Source organism: Otolemur garnettii, unplaced genomic scaffold (genome assembly GCF_000181295.1).
Source record: "Otolemur garnettii isolate 467f Iridium unplaced genomic scaffold, OtoGar3 scaffold00005, whole genome shotgun sequence".
Classification (NCBI taxonomy): Eukaryota; Metazoa; Chordata; class Mammalia; order Primates; family Galagidae; genus Otolemur; species Otolemur garnettii.
In genome coordinates, this window is record NW_003852400.1 from 42514198 (window position 1) to 42524202 (window position 10005).

General features: G+C 44.8%; 1 pseudogene; it reads left to right on the top strand.

The window, feature by feature from the left end:
* Positions 1 to 8254: 8254 nt before the first annotated feature.
* On the top strand, positions 8255 to 9149 carry LOC100965344 (annotated as a pseudogene).
* Positions 9150 to 10005: the final 856 nt, after the last annotated feature.

Sequence of the window (10005 nt, forward strand, 5' to 3'; positions counted from 1 at the left end):
TCCATCTTTGGCTAAAACAGACTTATGACCTCCACCTGGATTAATTCCATCTTTGGCTGAAATGATCTCCTGGCCTCCACCCATCCCTTGTTCAGCTCCTCCTGACCACTAGCCTGAAGCAGGAATGCAGGTTTCAATTCCCCAAAAAGCTGGGAAGACAGAATGTATTTTTACCATTTTTTTCAGTCCATTTCCTCTGCAACACTTATAAACTGACTTGTGCCCTGCCCCATTCATGTTAAATCCCCAGCCCCCACCATGACTGTATTTGGAGATAGGGCCTTTAAAGAGGTAATTAAGGTTAAATGAGGTAATGGAAAGGGCAGGGTCCTAATGCAATATGACGCACAGAGAAAAAAGCACATGAGGACACAGTGAGAAGACAGCCCCATCTGCCAGCCAAGGAGAGAAGACTCAGAAGAAACCAGACCTGCCGGCACCTTGACCTTGGACTTGCAGCTTCTAGGACTTGGAGAAACAATTTTTTTTGCTAAGCTGCCCAGTCTATGGTATTTTTTCATGGCAACTAATACAATCAACCAAATTCTAGCTTTTCTTTTCCTGTTTGCCTCCTCCTCCACCCCAATGCCTCTGTTCTTGTGTCAGGTATGTTCTGTTCACCATCACGCTCAGTTTTGCTGTGTGCCTGGAAGGCTAGATGGGCCACCTCAATGCCCTCGCCTGGCCTCTCCCTTCAGGTTCGATTGAGTCAATGAAAGGCCCTCTAGAGAAACAGAAGGAGAGAGTGACATCAGTAGGCCACCTCTGCTGGACTGTTCCTACCTTCTCCCCTTGAATATAATGTCTTCTCTCAAGGCAGCCTGCTCTGAGTGACCCTCTTTCCAGACTCTTGAAGCTGCCACCACCCCTCCATGCCCCAGGCCCAGCGGCTCTGTGGACACCAGCCCTGGGCTGCTGCACTACCTCTTCTGCTTCCTCTCAATACACACATCCCCTAATAGTCACTCTGTATGTAAACCCTCGCCAAACCATCCCAATTTGTCTGTGACATCTGCTTCCCCAATTAACAGAGTTCTCTATAAAACAGGGGTGAAAAACAGGATGTAACCTTCTCCCCTCTACCTGGAGGGGGAAGTCCAGGTAGAGTGTTCAGAGCATATTGTGCCCTATCCCTTAAAGTACATGTCAAGTGAGAGCTGTGTGGCAGTTCTTTTGTTTGTTTGTTTGTTTGTTTGTTTGTTTTGAGACTGGGTCTCACTCTGTCACCCTGGATAGAGAGTGCCCTGGCATCATACTTCACAGCACAACCTCAAACTCCCAGGCTCAAACAATGCTCCTATCTCAGCCTCCCAAATATCCGAGACTACAAGCACCCACCAACCATGCCTGGCTAATTCTTCTATTTTTAGTAGAGATAGTGTCTCACTCTTGCTCAGGCTGGTCTCCAACTTGTGAGCTCAAACAATCAGCCCACCTTAGTCTCCTAGAGAGCTAGGTTTACAGGCGTGAGCCACCTTGCCCTGATGTTTTTTTGATGGTTTTGTTTGTTTGTTTTTTGAGACAGAGTCTCACTCTGTTGCTCCAAGCTAGAGTACCATGGCATCAATCTAGCTCACAGAAACCACAAACTCCTGAGTTCAAGCAATCCTCCTGTCTCTGCCTCCAAATAGCTGGGACTATAGGTACCCATTACAATACCCAGCTAATTTTTCTGTTTTTAGTAGAGACAGTCTCGCTCTTGCTCAGGCTGGTCTTAAACTCCTCAGCTCAAGTTTTCCTCCCACCTCAGCCTCCCAGAGTGCTAGGATTACAGGCATGAGCCACCTCACCTGGCCTGTATCTGCTATGTTTTTTCAAATGTACCATCTGTCATCAGAAATCACTGTCATTTTTATTTCCTTTAGGGGGGCCTTCTTTTCATCTTTGCTTTCTAATTATATTTCTATTTTGGAATCTTTGAGACCATAATGTCAGTGACAGCTTATTCATTGAAACTTATTTATGTCTGATGATTTTGACTGCTCAGGATTACCCCGTGCACCAAGGCCAGCAATGTCTCTCATTAAAAACCTCTCACTGCAGCAGAGGTTGGTCAGTGGCTCCTGTCTATAATCCTCCCACTCTGGGAGGCCGAGGCAGCTGGATTGCTTGAGCTCAGGAGTTCAAGACCAGCCTGAGCAAGAGCAAGACTCCCTCCACCCCCCTTCTCTATAAATATCCAGGCATTGTAGTAGTTCCAGCTACTCGGGAGGCTAAGGCAAGAGGATTGCTTGAGCCCAAGAGTTTGAGGTTGCTGTAAGCTATGACACCATGACACTCTACCCAGGCTGACAGAGTGAAACTTTGTCTCAAAAGTGGGTGGGGTGCAGCAGAGAAAGATGAAACTTTTCTTGCCTCCTTTGGTGCCTAGAAAAGAATGACCTTGAAATCAGAAGGTTGCACGTTCCCTGCCTAGGCATGCCACTGATTTCACAGGTAAAAAACCAATTCTGACATGAACTATGCTAATTGACAAAGCACCTGTTATTAGTGAGGCTATGAATAGCAAGTTCTTATCTCTGGACTGTGCATTCTCGATGAGAGTCCACAGACATTTGGTTAGAGCCTATACGAGGTGGTGGCTCATACAATATGGAACTGTATAATCATAAGTATTAAAAAAAGATTAACAGATGTCTGAAGACTGCATCAGCCTCAAACACACATGCTATGATGCAATAATGCCTCTAAAAGAAGTATGCAACAGGGTTATGAAAGCACAGAGTGACTAATTCTGTTTGTCAGACTGGAATGTGAGGGGCAAGGACCAGAATATCCTCGCGGGTGAGATAAATCAAGCTGAGTTTTGAAAAGTAGGTGGGAGGCCCAGCAAGGTGGCTCACACTTATAATCCTAGCACTCTGGGAGGCTGGAGTGGGAGGATTACCTGAGCACAGGAGTTTGAAACCAGCCTGAGCAAAAGCGAGACCACATCTTTACTAAAAATAGAAAAACTAGCTGGGCATCATGGCAGGCACCTGTAGTCCCAGCTACTCGGGAGGCTGAGGCAGGTGGATTGCTCAAGCTCAAGAGACTGAGGTTGCTGTGAGCTATGATAACGCCATGGCACTCTACCCAGGGAGACAAGTGAGACTCTATCTCAAATAAATAAAATTAAAATTAAATAAGATAAAATGAAATCAAGTGGGAATCCATTAGGCAGATTGGGGAGACCTAACAGGGAGAAATGGACACAGCCCTGAAGTCTAAGAAATGAGTTGGGGTGAGTAGGCTATAGGTACGTAAGGGGGGAAAGGGCTAGAGTTGTAGCTGGCAACTAAACAGCAAAGAACTTCTAGATCCTACTCAAGAATGTGCTCTTTACCTGGTAGGCATCCAGGAGTGATATAAAAAAGCCTTTTACCTATTCCAATTTTGGTTCTGAATATGAATGATTATATTATTAGACCAACGTAAGATCTAATAGGGGTTGGGCTTCTTCCCACACCTTTGTATCTAAAGTTCCAGGGTCCAGAACGTTTCATTAGCACAAGAGATGGGGTTTTTTTGCATACTATTCCATGCATACTATTATTTCCATAAAAACCAAATCAGAAAGACCATCATCCCTGGAGTTATTTACTGGTTGGGTGACTTGGACAAGTTTCTTAATCTCTCTGATCTTCAGAGTCCTCATCTGTAAAATGGGAATAATTATACCTCCTTCTTAAAATATTATAAAGATTAAGTTAGTGTATAAAACAGTGCCTGGTACAGAGGTGGTACTCAAGTAATTTTATATTTAATGTCCATATATTTTAAATCTTTATTATTTTCCTTGTTTATTAAATCTTAGAAAAAAATAAGAACTTATATAAGTGGTACTTTATAAAATTTACATTATACAAGTAGTACTTTATCACACTATAACTAGAGATTAGCTATCACTGATAGTGTCCTACAACCCTTACTCTAAATCTTTCAAAAACAAGAAGTTTTTATTAGGTTGCTGACCCTACTAAAACTCCATAAGCCATTCTTATCTCCTTGCTGGTCTTATCAGGGAAATGCTCTCTCTCTCTTTTAATTATTTTTTCCTCCCAGAAGGGTATACTTTTCTATTTCTAGACCCAGAACCAACAACAGAAATACAGATTCCAGCTCTGCAGTTCTACCCATACGTGTAACAGCCCAATGCCTCTGAGAATCAGGACCACCCACGGGCTCTCTTTCAGTCTGAATCAAGACGAAGTTTAACTTGAACGACCTTGGCAACTTTTCATGCAGGAGAAACATCTCTTTTGTTAATAAAACTTCATTACTTCTAACAGAATTTTCAGTGAAGACTACTTTTAAAAATTTCACCCACCATATTTTTATCTCATACATGCCTCCCCTCAAAACCCCAAACTTGGGTTCTTAAAAGATGATCTGGCCCTTTCTTTTACTGATTTATTAAAACATAAGGTTAACAGGCTATAGCTACCTGCATATTAAATCAAATTTAAATCCCTGCTTTGGTTTCAGCATGTACCCCAAAGTTCATATGTTGGGAATATAGTCCCCAAAGCAGCAGTGTCAAGAGGTGATTACTTTAAGAGGTAATTAGGTCATGAGGGTTCTGCAGAAGTGGAGTTTCTTTTCCTTTTTTTTTTTTTTTTTTTTTGAGACAGAGTCTCACTATGTCACCCTCAGTAGAGTGCTCTGACATCACAGCTCACAATAACTTCAAACTCTTGGGCTCCTTGCCTCAGCCTCACAAGTAGCTGGGACTCCAGGCACCCACCACAGTGCCTGGCTATTTTTTATTGCAGTTGTCATTGTTGCTTAGCTGGTCCAGGGCCAGTTTGGAACCTGTCAGCCTCAGTATATGTGGCTAGCACCCTACTCACTGAGCTCTGGGCACCGAGCCCAGAAGTGGGTTCTTGATCAAAGGATGCATTCAGTCCCTTCCCTTTCTCTCTCCCACGTGGAATCTTTTGCCCTTCTCCTTTCTGCCAGAGGATGATGCATCAAGAAGGCCTTCATCAGATGCAGGCCCCTCAACCTTTAACTTACCAATGTCTAGACTTGTAGGGGAAAAAAAATCTTTACTCTTCATAAATTGCCCAGTCTCAGGTATTCGATTATAGAAATGTAAAACAGACTAAGACAATTCCTATAGGTGGCGCTTTGGCTGCTACCCAAGCCGTCATTAGTCCAAGATCCCCCAATTTCAGCATTCACTTGCTTCATACCCTGTTGACCACCTGCCTTTGAAGGCATCTGAGTAACCCCCATCCCAGGTTCTGGCCATCAGAACTCTTGGACACATAACAGGCATCTTATCCCATTAGCCAGGTATAGCAAGGAATGTTTGACACAGGCAGGAAATTTTGTGAAGGTGGGGTGAGAGGGATGAAGAGAAAAGGTCTTTACTCACAGGTCTGCAGTAGACGGGAACAGGATCCAGTGCCTGGGGGGAGTGTTGCTGACTAGAAACACCATAATTACTGCTTCTGTCACCATTCCCAGAGTCAATATTTGCCCCTGGTGAAGATGGTAACAGACACTACCTTCGAACACAAATAAGTTACGGTGACAATGGAGAAGGGAGAGACATATGGCTGCAGCTCTGGGAAACAGAAATCAACTGCACCATTTCTGGCAGCCTTGCAATCAAATGGAAATTATTTTGTTTTTCTAGTGTTTATGAAAAATGTAAACCCCAGTGCATATGACAATAAGGTCCAGCTTTAAAACTTTAACCTCCCACCAGGAAAATTGGGAAAGAATCTGTTCTCCAATAGCTCTGCTGCTTGAGGACTTCAAACCAACTTGAGTGGTCCTTATTAGGAATAGCTTATTATGACAATAACAATTATATTTTTTGTCTCCACTTCCTGGCGATGAGCACAATAATAATTATAATAACAAGGAATAATTAACAAAATAACTGAAGCAGCCTTCTTGTTTCCAGTGGCTGCTGTCAGTGATAAATATCTCTAATCAAAGCTTCAGAATGCTTTGCTCCAGGCACCTGGCTAGTCCTGCAATGGTCCACAGTCAGATTGTGGAAGACTACGTAATGGTCCACAACAGACTATGAAAGTGGAGTTTACTTCCCCACCAACCCCAGCCCCTGCCCTTCTCTTTTCTGTACCAAGTATGGGCCTATGAAAATGGAGTTTATGCCTTTAAAGGGGGTAGACACTGAAACCTTTTGGAGGCATCTGGGGCTTCCATTCTAAGAAAGTGAAAGAAAAATTAGGAATCAGTAGGCACAATTTCCTAGCTTGCACCCTTCTTCCTCCCTCTTGAGTTGTTCCTGGATGAAAAAAGACATTTTAGAAAGTCATTTCAGGGCAATGCCTGCAGCTCAGTGAGTAGGGTGCTGGCCCCATATACCGAAGTGGTGGGTTCAAACCCAGCCCCAGCCAACCAGCAACAAAAAATAGCTGGGCATTGTGGTGGATACCTGTAGTCCCAGCTACTGAGGAGGTTGAGGCAAGAGAATCACCTAAGCCCAAGAGCTGAAGGTTGCTGTGAGGTGTATGATGCCACGGCACTCTGCAGAGGATGATAAAGTAAGATTCTATCTCTACAAAAAAATAAAATAAAATAAAATAAAATGAGTATTACCAAAGGGTACCTGGAGTGTCTCAGACAGCAGGCTACACTGGGCTGCAGGATAGGACGGGAACTAAGGTCCAGCAGGGGTCTGGCTGTAGAATCAAGGTCATGTTCATCAGATGACTGGACTGGTAAATTTTCTGACTGAGCCTGGAGAGAATCCCCTCTGGAGTGCTTTCTACTGGGAACACCTGGCCCAGCAGGCTTAGGACTACCTGCAGGCTGTTCAAAGGGCAGAAGAATGATCTTAAAAACCAGAAAGAACTGATATGTTTATCATGCATCTCTCCTGGGGAAATGTCCTATCAAGGGGACAGGAGCAGCCTGAGACTGTCAGCCTTCTAATCCGGTCCAGCTCAGCACCTAGAAAGAAAGCAAAGATCATGGGCAATCGCCCGTGGGGAGGAGAAAGAAGGAAGGCAGGAGCTGGTGAACTGAGTTTATACGGGATGATCTTTAGCCCCCCTGTCTGTTTCGCTCTGGATTAGGGTAGAGGGTAGCCCTAGAAATCAACCAGAAGAGTTGTAAATTCAGAAGAATATGATTCTGTAGTTGCCTAAAGAATCAGGCAATGTTAGGGAAACTGAGATCTGATCAGAGTAACTTCCCAAGTATTCAACTCAGACTGGGAACTGTGTTCATACTAGCTTGCATTTATATATTCCTGCCAGGGCTGCACCAGGGTTGCTAATCCTAGCCCTAATACACACTCCTAATTACTTCAAGACCATGATCAGGAATACTAAAATATCTCAGAGGTCATGTTCTTCTGCTGGTAGAGGAAGAGCTGAGTAACTAGTAAACATTTGTGATTATTTAACACGTTCCAACAAGTAACACACTGAAACAGCAATATTATGCAAAGAACTCCTTTGATTATTTGCCTGATCAGGGCCCAAAGAACAGGGCAAAGAAGGGCAGCCTCCGAAGCTCCGGTCTTAGCTGAGAGGTAAGCCCGGCTTGTAAATCACACTCTATCAACCCAGCATTGTCCAGCCCAGGGGGCTGCATGGGACATGTATTCGAGTCTCACAAGTCATGTAAAGAAAGCTCCTCAAGCTTTTCCTACATGCTCCCCATATCCATTTCTTCATGTGTAAAGTCAGAGTAACATCCCAACATGTTCAGCAGTCATGAGGTTTGGTGAGCCACAGAGCACACTATACGCATTAGGTTAAAACTCGTGACAGATGTGACACAAGGGCAGCCTGACATCATGGAGGCACCTACCCTAGGCCTTACTATATTACTGTGGTATGGCGATTAATTGAAATATTAACTTGTGTTTGTTTTCCCTGTACTTTTTTTCTTCTTAGTTTCAAGGAGGTAGCCAAACCCTTGGTATTTCCTTGATTTCAGCACTTTTGTAGGGTGGGGCAAACAGAACAGATGTGAGGCTTTGTAGTCTTTTATGAAAATTAATACCATCATAAATATCATGGACAACATCCCCAAGAAGAGATAAGATGTGTTTGGGGGACAACAAGAAGGGAAGAGAGATTTTCTCCAGATGTCAGAAGTCCTAAGTAAAAGGGGAAGCCACAAACAAGTGTGGCAGTACCTTTAGGCCACACTGCCTACCACAGTAGTTACTGTCCAAGTGTGGTTTTTAAGTTTAAATTAATTATTTTCCACGTTGCTCAGGAGGGTCCATACAGCGTGGTTTGGAATTCCCACCATCACTTAAAGGGAAACCTTCACAATGTCCGGAGCCCTTGATGTCCTGCAAATGGAGGAGGAGGATGTCCTCAAATTCCTTGCAGCAGGAACTCACTTAAGTGACCCCAACCTTGACTTCCACATGGAACAGGACATCTACAAAAGGAACAGTGACAGCATCTACATAATAAATCTAAGAGGATGTGGGAAAAGCTTCTGTTGGCAACTCGGGCCATTGTTGCCACTGAAAACCCTGCTGATGTCAGTGTCGCATCCTCCAGGAATACTGGCCAGCGAGCTGTGCTGAAGTTTGCTGCTGCCACTGGAGCCACTCCTACTGCTGGCCGCTTCAGTCCCGGAACCTTCACTAACCAGATCCAGGCAGCCTTCCAGGAGCCTCACCAGCCTCTCCCAGAGACGTCTTATGTTAACCTGCCTACTACTGCTCTGTGTAACACAGATTCTCTCTGCATTATGTGGACATCGCCATCCAAGGCAACAACAAGGGAGCTCACTCAGTAGGTCTGATGTGGTGGATGTTGGCCCGGGAAGTTCTCCGCATGCGTGGCACCATCTCCCATGAACACCCATGGGAGGCCATACCTGATCTCTATTTCTACAGAGATCCTGAAGAGATTGAAAAGGAAGAGCAGGCTGCTGCTGAGAAAGCTGTGACCAGGGAGAATTTCAGGGTGAATGGACTGCTCCAGCTCCTGAGAGCACTGCTGCTCAACCCGAGGTTGCAGACTGGTCAGAGGCTGCAGGTGCCCTCTGTGCCCATTCAGCAGGTCCCCACTGAAGACTGGAGAGCCCAGCGGGCCCCTGAAGACTGGTCTGCAGCTCCCAGGGCTCAGGCCACTGACGGGGTGGGAACAGTCCCTGAGTGCTCTGCAGCTGTTCTTCTCCAAGCTCTTAAACATGGCGGAAATAAGGTTTGAGGAAAATAAGTATCAGTTTAAAAAAAAGTTTAAATTAATTAAAATTAAATATAACTAAAAATTCGGTTCCTCAGTGGCACTAATCACATTTTAAGTGCTTAATAGCCACATATGGGTAGGGGCTACCGTACTGGGCAGTGCAGTTAGAGAACATTGCCATCAATGTGATTATACCCTCCCAACCTCATAAGAGTCACATGACCCAAGAACAGGAATTAGCAGCTGAGCTCCCCAGCACGAGACATACAGGTTGGGAAAAATGGGGCCAGTGCTTCAGTACTTCAGAAAATAGTACGGACCCACAACTGTAAACTAGAGGGACCTCCTCTATGCCAGAGGGCTTAATAAGACCTGAAGATATTTTTTTTTTTTTTTGCAGTTTTTGCCCGGGGCTGGGTTTGAACCCACCACCTTCAGTATATGGGGCCAGCACCCTACTCCTTTGAGCCACAGGCGCTGCCCAGACCTGAGGATTTTTATACAACTCAGGGGTTAGGGAGCAGACACCATGGCTAAATTTGAATTTCCCACCAGCCTAGGAGGCTGGGCACTCAGATGATTTAAAGAAAATAAAGAAATGCAATGATCTTTGTACACTTGAATATAGAGAACTAAGATTAAGATCTGCTACATTCAGGCAGCGCCTGTGGCTCAGTGGGTAGAGCGCTGGCCCCATATACCGAAGGTGGTGGGTTCGAACCGAGCCCCAGCCAAACTGCAACAAGAGCAACAACAACAAAATAGCCAGGCACTCTGGCAGGCGCCTGTAGTCCTAGCTACTCAGGAGTCTGAGGCAAGAGAATCGCCAAAGCCCAGGAATTGGAGGTTGCTGTGAGCTGTGATGCCAGGGTACTCT